This window comes from Tamandua tetradactyla, chromosome 6 (genome assembly GCF_023851605.1).
Source record: "Tamandua tetradactyla isolate mTamTet1 chromosome 6, mTamTet1.pri, whole genome shotgun sequence".
Taxonomy (NCBI): Eukaryota; Metazoa; Chordata; class Mammalia; order Pilosa; family Myrmecophagidae; genus Tamandua; species Tamandua tetradactyla.
The window spans coordinates 111,358,875-111,373,193 of NC_135332.1; the positions used below are offsets into that span (position 1 = coordinate 111,358,875).

Consider the following 14,319-nt stretch of genomic DNA (forward strand, 5'->3'; position numbering starts at 1 on the left):
AAGGTGTTATCCCCAATGCATGGATATGTCGCAATTCTCACCTTAAACTCAAGGATAAAAATAAGTTGAAAGTGAAAGGCTGGAAAAAATGATATTCTATGTAATCAGTAAGCAAAAAGAAAGAGCCAGGATAGCTATATTAATACCAGGCAAAATAGACTTTAAATGCAAAACTCATATGAGACAAAGAAGGACACTACATATGAATAAAAGGAGCAATCCACCAAAAAGAAGTAATCATAAATATTTGCAATCTAATCATGGTGCTCCAAAATACACTGGCAAAACTGAAGGGAGAAACAGACATCTCTACAATAATAACTGGAGATTTCAACATACCACCCTCATTGATATGTAGAACATCTATTCAGAGAATCAATAAAGAAACAGAGAATTTAAATAATATGAGAAATGAACTAGACCCAATAGGAATATATAGAACATTGCATCCAGAAATAGCATAGGGAGAAGAAATATACATTCTTCTCAAGTGCTGATGGATCATTCTCCATCATGTTGGGTTATAAAAACAGATCTCAATGGATTTAAAAAGGTTAAAATTATACAAAGCACTTTCTATGACCATGATGGAATAAAGGTGGAGATCAGAAACAGGTGGAGAACTGGAAAAGTCACAAATATACAGAAGTTAAATTACACACTCTTAAACAAGCAAACAGTCAAAGAAGAAATTGCAAGAAAAATCAATAAATATCTCAAGATAAGTGAAAATGAGAACACAACATATCAAAACTTATGGGATGCAGAAAAGGTAGGGCCGAGAGGGAAATTTACAGTTCAAAGCAAGCAGAAGGAAAGAATAAAGTTTAGAGCAGAAATAAATGAAATTAAGAGCAAAAAAATATATAGAGAAACAGCAAAACCAAAAGATGGTTCTTTGAAAAGATCAATAAAATTGACAAACCCTTAAGCTAGACAGACAATGAGAGAAGCTGCAAATAAATAAAATTAAAAAATGAGAGTGTAGAAATTATTCCTGATCACACAGAAACACAGAAGATTATAAGAGGATACCATTAACAACTGTATGCAAACAAATTAGACAACTTAGATGAAATAGACAAATTCCTAGAAACATGAACAATCTATACCAATTCTAGAAGGAAACTTAAAAAACAAACAAACAAACAAACAATTACAAGTAAAGAGATTGGATTAGTCATCAAAAACCTCCTAACAAAGAAAAGCCCCAAACCAGATGACTTCACAGATGAATTCTACCAGTCATTCCAAGAAGAATTACCCCTAACTCTGCGCAGATTCTTCCAATAAAGCAAAGAGAAGGGAACACTACTTATTTTATGAGGCCAACATCACCCTAATATCAAAGCCAGATAAGGAAACTACAAAAAAAAAAAAGAAAATTATAGACCAATTTTCTTTCGAATATAGATGAAAAATCCTCAACAAAACGCTCTTAAATAAAATCCAACAACACATTAAGATAATTATACACAATAATAAAGGGTTTTATCCCAGGCAAGCAAGAGTGGTTCAAAACAAGAAAATCAATATAATATACCACGTCAAGAAATCATAGAAGGAAAACTACATGATCAGCTCAATTGATGCAGAAAAGGCATTCAGCCAAATCCAGAATTCTTTCTAGAAGACATAGCCATGTTCACCATGTGCCTTTCCAGTTGAGAGAGAAACTCTGAATGTCATCAGCCTTCAAGAACTAAGGCATTTGTACCTGGATGCCTTAGATTGGACATTTCTATAGCCTTGCTTTAATTTGAACATTTTCACAGGCTTAGAATTTGTGACTTAATAAATTCTCCTTTTTAAAAGCCATTCCATTTCTGGTGTATTGCATTCCAGCAGCTAGCAAACTAGTAACAGCCTCCAATGCCACTTTTCCTTTTTGCAACAAATTGGACTCCACCAATAGTTTATACTTGGGAGAAATACCACCTAATTTGTGCAAATCCATAATTTATGCCCACCCAAATGGATGAATTGGAACCTCAAAAAGCAGCCACATGCCCCAAAAACCAAGCCCAAAGAAACCCCCAAGCAGGAGGCTATGCAGTCAGTGACAACTCCAACTATTTCTTCACTGCTAAATTAGGTGAAACAGAAGCTATTTTCTTAAACCAATCCTTAATTAACTGTCTGGATGGAACCTGATTCTGCCACAACAGGCCAAACCCCACCTTACAAACCCCAGCTCTGTAAGGTGGACCCCAGAGTGACAGACTCCTCTATTAATATGACCTGACAAAATAAAGAGCTGCTTGGCATTTTTTAATATGAGCACCCTCAGGCACCATCACTCCCTTGTTCACCCATAGCTGACATTTGAATGAGTCTTTCTTAAATATGCCTTCACACTCTGGAGGCAGATAAGGGCGAAGACACCTGTAGAGTAACCATAGGACCAGGTGGGCAACCAGCCAGCTCTATTACAACAACGTGTGGTTATCTTGTTCCCCTTTATTTTAATGTCACCCTCAAAGCTGAGGAAGGATTATTCCTTCTCTGTGGAAATACCTACCTAACATTACCTAGCAATTGGACTGGCTCTTGCTCTTTAATATGTGCTAGCCCAGAACTATCTTATTTACCAGACTACCTCGGTTCTTCTCCCCTCCTTTACAGCATTCTCCTGACTGAAATTGCATTTCCTCTCCTAATCCTTCTTTTACTTGGCACCGCACTTGCAGCCACTGCACGCAGCATAGGAGGACTTGTTACCAGCCACCGATTCTACCACAATCTCTCCTTAGAGTTCACACATGCTGTAGAATCCACCACATGAGCCACAGGCCTCCTTCAGACCCAAATAGAGTCCCTAGCAGTGGTGGTGCTCCAACACAGGTGAGTCTTGGATGCACTCACTGCAGCCCAAGGGGGAACTAGTCTCATCTTACAAGAAGAGCGCTGCTTTTATGTCAACCACTCAGGTGAAATTCAAGAAGACATACAAAACCTTTGGGAACAATCCAAGTGAATTCAAAATGCTGGAAGCAACTGAAATCCTTTTCCACATCAGCCTAATCTAGCCACGTGGGTCCTTCCTTTTCTAGGTCCTTTTCCTTTAATTCCTTTTCTTCTCATTCTTTAGTTTGGCTTATGCATGTTTACCCTCTTGTTAAATTTGTTTCCAACAGACTGCATGCATTCCACACTAAATCCATGCCCACTCACAGATATCAAGCTATTACAAACGAGGACCAGTTTACTCCAGTCTTTACTATAATAGGGAAAGAATTTTACACCCTGCAGATAGGGATTCCCACAAATAAAACAGCAGGAAGAAATTCCAGAAGTCTGAGCTTTACTTCTCAGCCTCCCCTTAAGATTAAGGGTATCTAACTCTTTCAGGGGGGCAGTTCAGGAAGTATAGAATAGGGCATTGGGGCTGTGGGTCCTGGTTTCCTAGCCAGTTCTGAAGGAGTTAATGCACAACTGCAAACTTCCTTTAACAAGAATTTCCCCTAAAGCCCCGACTCCACACACACACCCCACCCCCCGCAAAATAATAAAGCTTGTAAAATTGTAAACCTGAAATGAACTCTTAGTTAATAACACAAAGCCTGGGATCAGGGCAGTGCAATGGTGGCCCAGTGGCAGAATTCTTGTCTGTCATGCCAGAAACCCAGGTTCAGTTCCCAGACTCTGCCCATGCAAAACAAACAAACCAAAAAAAAAAAAAGCAAAAACAAAACACCTGGGATCATAAAGATGATTAAACTATGTGCTCATAACAAAATTTTAATATATGACAGGAGGCCACAAGCACTGATAGTTATCTCTTCCTGAAAGAAAGGTGATATCTGGCATTCAAAGTTTGAAATGGAAAATCACTGCTATAAAAACCTCCATATAAAACAAGCTAAAACCACACCACTCAGGCATGCCTCTCCCTTGAGCACATCCACACTAATTTCTCTAGCATGTACTAACATTTCAATAAACCTCACTGTTTACTGCTACTTACTTTCTCATCCTTGAATTCTTCCTCGCAGCGAGACTCAGAGCCTCGTGTGGAGTTTGGTTCTGCTGTTAGCAGAGCTCAAGTTACAGTTGAGAGTGTGAAGATGTTCCAGTGACTGTGAATGCCAACTCCTTACTCTACATTTCTCCCTACTGTATATATAGCTGGTAGCATACCTTCTTGGGTTTGCTGATAAAATACGTAACAGTATTATGCTGATTTGAAAGGATGTATGTCCCTTAGAAAAGCCATGTTTTAATCTAAATCCCATTTCATAAAGGCAGAATAATCCCTATTCAATACTATATGTTTGAAACTATAATCAGGCCATCTCCCTGGAGATGTGATTTAATCAAGAGTGGTTGTTAAACTGGATTAGGTGATGACATGTCTCCACCCATTTGGGTGGGTCTTGATAAATTTCTGGAGTCCTATAAAAGAGGAAAAATTTTGGAGAATGAAGGAGATTTAGAGAAGGGGAGCTTCATAAAACAGGAAGCCAGGAGAGAAAGCTAGCAGGTGGCGCCATGTTCACCATGTGCCTTTCCAGATGAGAGAGAAACTGACTGTGTTTGCCATGTGCCTCCCACTTCATCGGCCTTCTTGAACCAAGGTATCTTTCCCTGGATGCCTGAGATTGGACATTTCTATAGACTTGCTTTAATTGGGACATTTTCTCAGCTTTAGAACTGTAAACTAACAACTTATTAAATTCCCCTTTTTAAAAGCCATTCTGTTTCCGGTATATTGCATTCTGGCAGCTAGCAAACTAGAACAAATATTATGGCTCTCTGTTTCCTCTGCATGGATTTTCTGTCACCCATAAGGTGGCCAGCTCTTCCAGGGCAGGGGCTGTCTCTCCATAGCAACCACTACTGTGAGGGGCTGCTCAATGAGTGTTTGAAGAATTGAACCAAGTTAAAAATTATGATGATGTTGTCCTCCCCTAAAAAAGGTGCCAAAGAGGATTTAAAGTCATATTTTCCCTATTTAATTAAAAGAAGCATAAAAATAATTTAAAAAAATATTTTGGCATTAACTAAAATACAAAGTACCATCCCTGGGGAGATGAAGTGCAATATTTGAGAACACAGGCCTGGAACCAGCTGCTGAGTTACATTCGAATCTCTGCTCTGCCACTTACTAGCTTTGTGATTCTGGGATTATTAGTAGCATCCACCTTCTAAGGCTTTGTATTAAACATGAACATATGTGTTTATATGTGTTTTATAGAGTTATATGTTTTATAGAGTTTCTGACACATAGTGACAACTCAATGATGGTTAGGTATTATGAGTAATGTTTTCCTAAGAACTATGACTAGGACATGGAAAAGTTCAGCTCTGACATTCTTTCTGGGCAGTCATTCTCAGAATGACTCTTAGAAGAACCTACATGGGCCCTGGTAGGGAGAAGAAGGAATCTTGTTTCTGGTTCCTTTTCCTGGCTACTATTGCACAAGGAAAGCTGTGGAGCTCAGGAATGACTGAGCTGTTACAAAAAAGATTTGAGGCTCCCGGCCTTAAACTCTCATTCATTCCCTGTGATGAAGTCACTTCCCTCTAAGTGCTATTTTCACTCTCTTCCTCTAAAGCTGAAATTCTGCAGGTTTAGTCAGTGTCCTTCGAGGCTGCCCTTGATGCTAATTTTAACGGATTTCTACCACATTCTCCGAGGTGGCATAGAATTTCTACCACATTGTATGCTAATGTTAACTGATTCCTACCACATTCTCTGAGGTAGAACGAGAGAATGAGGAAAAAAGGGAGCAGGATGAGAATGATTTAGTTACTCCTCCAAGACTGAGGGAGTCAATTAGGCTGGAACATGATTCCATATTTTGGGGTATGGAGAGCACATTGCTGAGCCACCTCTGCAACTGTCTCAGTTATGGAAGAACATTTTAGAATTGTTTTTATAGGCCCAACTTTACTTCTAGTAATTCTAAGTTAGGAGTTCTAGGGCAGGGACTTTGTACAAATTGTTCCCAGCTGTATTTCCAGTAGGTAAAAAGGAACTTGATACATTCTAAGAGCTCAGTGTTGAAAGAATGACTTCATTTCTCCATGCATAGAAAACAGCACCAGTGCAATTGGTCTCAGGCCCTGGGAGTAAACCTGCCTTCTCCTGAAGACACCAGCAGTTGTCAGACTTGAATTTCTCAGAACATTCTCTGCCTGTTATGCTCCCAAAACTTTTGCTCCTTTGGAAGCTAGGGCTTTGTGTTTTTTTCTTTTGTTCTGAGATGCAGGATCATAGCTATTCTTGTTTTATTTTTTTTGTTTGTTGTTTGTTTTTGAGGGGTGAGACTGAGTTTATTGAATTAGATTTTTCTATTTACAACTGAGATCACATCTACATATTATTTTGCTAGTCTACATTATTTCCAAAAGAGTTTAAGACTTATGATGAACAGGGTTCAATCATATAAAAACATATACTCACAGTAATTGTTTTAAAATAGTGGTGCATACATTATTTTCCCCCTATAATGACAGCTTTGATTAAAAACCACTAGTTTCAAAGATCAGTCTTTGATTTTGAAGATGAACCAAGATATATACCATATCATTCATTTTATAAACTGCTATCTTACTGGACTATTATATATATATATATATATACGCACACACACACACACACACATATATTTTTAAAGTCACTGATGAGGAGGTACCATCTGGTATTAAGCTCAACCAGAGAGCTGGCTTCCTCCCCTTCTCCTCAAAACCTTTGGCCAAGAATTCTAATAGTAAAGACTGAAAAGATCTGGTGATACTTCCGAATCAGTCCCATCAATTGAAGTTAAGAAAAGCAGGCCCACATCATCCTTCAATTCTACCATACTAAACCACTTGCAAATGGTTCTGAAATTAGAATATTTAGCACCCTACTTTAAAAACACAGATATGAAGTGTCAGCTAGAACAAGGGAAGAGAAAGTCATGGGTAAGTAGGTAGGACTATAGGTAGGAAAGTAGGTACACAAAGAGTCAAGCTGCTTTGCCCAGTGCAGTGTACATGTGCTTTAACTAAATGAAGTCAAAGGAGGACAACAGCAGCAGACCTGGTCAAGTCACCTTCAAAATCAGAAACCACAACTAAAAACCTCAGATTTGAATTTTCTATTATGCACAGGTTCCACCAGTGATGAGGAGCTCATAAGCAGGGTCTCTAGTCTTTCTGTACAGCATGATGCCTGTACAGAGCATGCCCAACAGCTGAATAGCTGCAAATGTCAATGCTGCCTAGATAATATGCATCATGATTTCTTGTAGCTTCTTCACAACTAGAACATCATACCCTCAGCAAAGAGGTCAGAGGGGTGGGCCAGACTGCCATTATAGCTGCTGGAAGTCTCTCTGCAACAGCTAAGAAGGACACTTTGTTTTTCATTTCTTTGAACCAGTCTGTATTTTCCCAGTCTGAGAAGTTGTGAATTCTACAAAAGTGCAGCTGTCTCTGTACATAATCAATAGCCCAGCTAGCAGCATCAGGGCTGGTTCCATTGTTGGTCTTACACACTTTCTGAATGCTATGATCAACCTTATTTTCCACCTTTGCTCTGTTAATGTATCTCAAAACTACTACAACTTCTGTGACAAAAACCAAGAGCAGGATGATGACAAACAGGCAGGTTCTCGGTGGCTTTTCCAGATCGTGGTATAACAGCCAATTAGTCCCATAAAGAAAAGCAGGCCTCCTACAGCTATGATCACTACAGCAGGGATGAGAGCATACACATCTTCAAAGAAGTGGTCACAGTCATCGTCATTAAGTGATAGAGACATAGGCTCCCACATAGCATAAAATGCCAGCTGCCCCCCAGAAGATGAGGCTGAGAAGGACCAGCATGGTCCGAGAGGAGGTGACATTGCACTGGCTCATGGTGTGGGCACTGGGTGGAGGCCCTGCATGGCCAGTGGAGCTACACTCACCTGGCGCTGTGGCAATGGTGGTGGCACTTCCCCCTTCTGGGTATTTTTTGTTGTTCATGTTCTAGAGATGGAGCACTGCGTCTAACATGTTAGTTTTCTAATTCAGGCCTCTGGCTTGTGCCTGAAGAATACATCGTTTTACAGAACTAAATTTTTCCCTTAAACGAGTGAGTTCTTGGGGTCATAGTAGGAACAGCATAGAGCTGAATCAAATACACGAAATTTTCTTGTAACTGTCATGTCAGTAAAATGATTATGCCAACATTGTTCATTAGAAGGGATGAATATCTACATTTCCAACCACTAATCCTGCACAGAACAGATTTTCTAATTTAAAAAAGCTTAATTCAGCTAATTTTACACATCAGTACAACACCATGTATTTTAATTAGGAATAAAATTGTCAATTCTGTGGATTTTTTTTTAAATGAAAAGGTCCATATTATGAAAATATTCTATCCTAATTAAACTATGATTAGAACCATGAACTGCAAACAACAAAGCTGTCCTTTAAAGGAATTTCACAAGGATTATTAGATTCAATGTCAAAAAAAACTTTTACTGAAAGATCGAGAATCACAGTGTGGTCTTTTATCTTTTAGTATGTAACATTTGGTGACATCAGCATGCCATCTGAATTAAAATAAGCGATGTGTATCTAAATCAGTGTGACCTTAAAACAAATATATTGGATAATGGAAAGCAGGAGGAAGACAATTAGAGAAAAGGCTCTAGGACTATGGACCTGATTTTTAACTTTTTTTTTTATTGAGGACCTTGTTCTGTTTTTAGGTATGTTGTAAACCACTGAAAAATTCTTTCTTCAAGACCCAGATGAAGAGATTTTGTGTAAACAACTCAAAAAGGGAAGACTGGAAGGATAATGGTATGTAGAGAAACAAAAAAGATGAGGAATGTTCTGTTAGCAGCATGTGGTTAAAAAACCTCATACAGGGCGGGCCACAGTGGCTCAGCAGGCAAGGACGCCTGCCTGCCATGCCAGAGGACCCGGGTTCAATTCCCGGTGTCTGCCCATGTTAAAAAAAAAAAAAAACCTCATACAAAATATCTAGGAATAAATCTAACCAATGGTGCAAAGAAATTGTACATAGAACTACAAAACATTGCTAAAAGAAATCAAAGAAGTCTTAAATAAGTGGAAGGACATTCTGTGTTCATGGTTTGGAAGACCAAATATTAAGAGATCAGTTTTACCCAAAGTGATTTATAGATTCAATGTAATTTCCCCAAACAAAATCCAACAACCTTCATTGCAGAAATGGAAAAACCAATCATCAAATTCACATGGAAATTACGGTAAGGGACCCTGAAAAGCCAAAGTCATCTTGAAAATGAAGAATGAAGTTGGAGGGCTCATATTTCCTGATCTGAAAACTTATTACAAAGCCACAGAAATAAAAGTATCATGGTTCTGGTACAATGATAGACATAGACTGATGGAATTCAATTGCCCACTCAGAAATCAACCCTAACATTTATGGCCAACTGATTTTTGACAAGGGGACTGTGTCTGTTTGAAACTATTATGTGGCCCAGAAAAGTTATGTTTTAATCCTGCTCCTTTTTTGTGGAGTCAGACTTATTATTTAGAGAGGGAAATTTTGTTTGGATTGTTTCCATGGAGATGTGACACACCCAGCTGTGGGTGTGATCTTTTGATTAGATTACTTCCATGGAGAGGTGACATACCCAACTGCGGGTGTGGCCTTTAGATTAGACGGAGATGTGACTCCACCCATTCAAGGTGGACCTTCATTAGTTTCCTGGAGTCCTTTAAAAGGCAAAACATTTTGCAGAAATTTTAGCTCCAACACAAGACCCAGACATTTGGAGATACAAAAAGAAAACATTCATGGGGAAGTTGTTCAAAACCAAATACCAAAGACCCCAGAGACACCAGCCAAATGCCTTCCTGGCTGACAGAGGTGTTCTGAACACATATGCCTTTCTTGAGTCAAGGTATGTTTTTCTGGATGCCTTAGTTTGGACATTTTTATGGCCTTAGAACTGTAAACTTGTAACTTTAATAAATTTCCTTTATAAAAGCCAACCCATTTCTGGTACATTGCATTCTGGCAGCATTTAGCAAACCAAAACAGGAACAAAGACCACTCAACTGGGAAACAATAGTCTCTTCAACAAAAGGTATCAGGAAAATTTGGTCTCCATTTGCAAAAGAATGAAGGTAGACCCCTACCTTACAACTCAAATGGATCAAAGACCTAAACATAAGAGCCCAAACTACCAAACTCCTAGGAAAAAACATAAGGAAGAATCTTCAGGACCTTTTGTTAGGCAATTGTTTCTTAGACTTTACACCCAAAGCACAAATAACAAGAGAAATAATAAATGGGAACTCATCAAATTGAAAACTTTTTTTTGCCTCAAAGGACTTTATCATGAAAGTAGAATGATAACCTATACACAATGGGAGAAAACATTTGTTAGCCATGTATCTGATAAGGGAACATCCAGAATATATAAATAAATCATTCAACTCAACAGCAAAAAGACAAACAACCCAATTAAAAACAGGTGAAAGACTTGAATAGACATTTCTCCAAAGAAGTTATGAAATATCCAAAAAGCACATGAAATAATGCTCAATATCATTAGCCATTAGGGAAATGCAAAAAACAAAACCACAATAAGATGCCATTTTACATCTACTAGAATGACTACTAATAAAAAAACTGGAAAATTAGAGGTGGCAAGGGTATGGGGAAATAGGAAAACTCATTCATTGTTAGTGGGAATGTAAAATGGTGCAGCTGCTGTGGAAGACAGCTTGGTGGTTCATCAGAAAGTTAAACATAGAACCACCATATGAGGCCCACTTCCAGATGCATATTTAAAAAAACTGAAAGCAGGGACCAGAACAGAAATTTGCACAGCAACATTCACAACAGAATTATTCACAATTGCTGAAAAGATAGAAACAACCCGAGTGTCCATCAACTGAGGAATGGTTAAAAAAAATGTGGTGTATATACCAAATGAAATATTCAGCCATTAAAAGGAATGATAATCTGATACATGTGATAAATGGATGAACTGTGAAGATATCATATTAAATGAAATAAGCCAGACACAAAAGAACAGTTATTGTATGATCTCACTGATGTAAAATAGTTAGAATAAGTAAACTCATAGAATCAGAATCAAGAATTTTAGTTACCAGGGAATAGGGAGTTAAGAGAATTCTGTATTTTATGTATAATTGTTCTGTAACCTACAACTTCTCTAATAATAATATTAATAATAATAAATGCAGAACTGGTATAGCAAACTTATTTCTGAAAGAGACTTCACTTTGAAGGCTGTTCTTTTGGTCAGACCTCTGCTAGGTTTTAAGGCCCTTTTACTGCTGACATGATAAGTCAAAGGAAGCATGTCACATGCACTATTAGTACTAGAAGTTATGAAAATAAACCAACAGAACAGCTAATGGGTATGGAACCAATGCGCTAGACAAAAACACCACTTTTTTTTTTCTAACAGATTAACTATTTTGAAATAGACCTTTAGAAATGTAAAGTCAATGGTGTTTACTTGCCAAATCACTATTAATTGTTCTAAGAGAATGTGGAATAAACAAGTTATTAGTTGATATTGATCAATTACTTGGAGATCTATTCTGAAAATGTGACTTCATTAGTAATATGGGTTTGTCTCATGCACTCTGATGCTCAGGGGGGCCATGCCTGCCTCAGAAATGTCATCTTCACCTTAACAGAAATTTCAGAGAATACTGGGCTCCTCATAAACCACTTTAGAGAATATCTCCTATAAATTCTTGGATAATAAGGGTCACCAGGACAAAGGAACCTCTCCTTGGCTACTGCCAAGACCAAATTAAATTCCCAAGAGAGAGACAATTTTGTTCATAAATGGTTAGACCTCATTTTGATTTTCATTTGTTGCCCAGACACCCAAATGGCTTTTTTTTTTTTTTTTTTGCATGGGCAAAAAAAAAAAAAAAAGGAATTGAACCTAGGTCTCCGGCATTTGCCTGCTGAGCCACCATGGCCCACCCCCAAACGGTTTTTGAAGACCCTTCCAAAGGCAAAAGCAAATTCTCACCTTCAGATATAGAGCTAAAGCCCAAGGAAGATAACAGACAACCCTCTTTTGTTCTCTTGTCTGCCATCTCCAGGCTCCCCAGTCTTGCTCAATTCCATTGCTCTTCAGTTTTCCTACCTAAGAACATCTTCCTCTGGAAATAATGCTACTTAGGCATATGACCATCTGTTCTGATTCACTGCTGCCATGCACTGACCTTGCAGTCACTTTTTCTGAGGCACTGGGATGTAGGAACCTTCTCATGGTGACTCAGAGCCCCACACCTGCAGATCTATCGATGTCCATATCTGATACCTTTGCCTCCAACTTCTCAAATCCAGTGACCTGAATCTCTGTTTCACTTCAGTGATCCACTTTAAGGACTTCTTGCTCCACCTCTGAAATCTTGTTTTAATTTTCTATTCCTGAACCACAAATTCCTAGCCTTCTGTTTATCATGCTTTCTGAATTTTATTCTCATTTAAATACCTAATCCCTCTGCTTTTCTCCAGATACTCGATTTCCTCTTATCTTTCATTCTTTCTCTACTCAAACAGGACATTGTGGTTGATAATATTTACAATAATCTCACTATATATATATATATATATATATATATATATATATATATATATCTCACACACCATTGCACCCTCATCACCAGTGCTCCAATTTGCCTGCACCCAGAGAGACAGATCTGCTGGACAAATGTAGAGAATTTGCATGATCTTTCACCTCAGTTGGATGCTTAATGTTGTCCATTAATCCTCTTTCATATTTACAGGCAGAAGTCAAATGAAATGATCAAGAATACAGGGGAGGCACAGGCTATTCTTTATATGAAAAAGAATACTGTTTGGAGATGTTAGCATCTGACCCAAGGGTGTCCATTCCAAAAACTACACAATAATCTACTTTGTGACCTGGCTTGAAGAGGTGAGTTAGGAAACTTTGGACACCATGCACTGGAAATCTGAACTATAGGAATGGAAGGAATTTATCAGTTGGCATTTGAAGAGACTGAAAGAGGAGCAGACATGTAGAGTAGGTGAATCACATTAGTGGTCGAGTAGAGCCTCTCCCACACCCTCCTCTTTCTTTGTAAATGTATGCCCTTGTTTTTTATTTAGACAAGAAGATAAAGAGAGTGGATGAATCCACGCAACTTCTTTCTCAAACTGGGTGTTAGATGGATGGCCCTGGCCAGTGCAGATCCAGGTCTGGTGAGACCTGGAGTGCATACAATTTTGGATGCCCTCTTAAAAAAATTAATGCAAAACTAACATACACACAAAACAATTCAAATTAATTTTAAGATTTCTGCTACTTTGTATTGAGTTACCTAACTGTGCAAATTGTTTGTACAACGTTTATTGTCCTATTGATGCAAACATACAGTTTTGTCACTGAAACACTGTTGTTTTTTCAGCCATTGAGCAGAGTCAGTGGCAGTTTTGTAAGACATTTTGTCAGGAACCCCTGGACCTCATCAGGCCAAGCTGTGCTGGGTACACACCAAGATACAACATACTTTGGGATGCATAAAACATGTAGCCTCACACATTTGTAGAAGTGCTTCAGATTCGTGCCCTAAAAATGCAAGTTTGAAAAACAGAAATTTTATCTCGCATAATTTTCACAAATATACACACACACACACATATATAGGTGGACGCCTATATATATATAAATCTTTTGCATATAATTATACGTATCTGATGATATGATGAATTTTGGAATGTCTATATATATACAAATCTTTTGCATATAATTACACATATCTGATGATATGATGAATATTCCACAAACTAGTTTCTGGCTTCATGCATTTTAAACCTCATTTCCCTAAGACCATTTCTGGTACTAGGTGCTACAGGATGTGTTTATATTGCTTTACAATGGCTCCCCTGCTCGCGTCACAAAGCCTCTGAGTTGCACGGTGGGTGGCAGGAGAAAGAGGGTAGTAACTACACACCAAGTAACTTTGAGTCACATAAATATAATTGCACCTAACCCAAACTAAATATATTCCAAATATAATCTACTTCCTTGTAGCTGGAGCCCTAATACCCATGGTTGTTCCAAATGCAAGAGGGTATGATCGACAAAGGTAAACCTGGGTGAAATGAGACAGTAGCCTTAATGGTTTACAGTTAAAAAAATCTTATTTTTTCAATACATATGTAAAAATCATCTGAGCTCACTGAAAGGAGCCTGTGCAAGTGAAGGGGTCTGGAGCTTAAGCTTCATTAACTTTACAGTAAATTCATCTCTGGGTCTGGGTTCTCGGGGAAAATTGGCTACTCTTGCATACTATTGAAGAAAAACCATCTTT

The 14,319-nt window shown here is 38.2% G+C and overlaps 1 pseudogene; it reads right to left on the reverse strand.

The window, feature by feature from the left end:
* Positions 1 to 7,091: 7,091 nt before the first annotated feature.
* Positions 7,092 to 7,851, reverse strand: LOC143686284 (tetraspanin-3-like; annotated as a pseudogene).
* Positions 7,852 to 14,319: the final 6,468 nt, after the last annotated feature.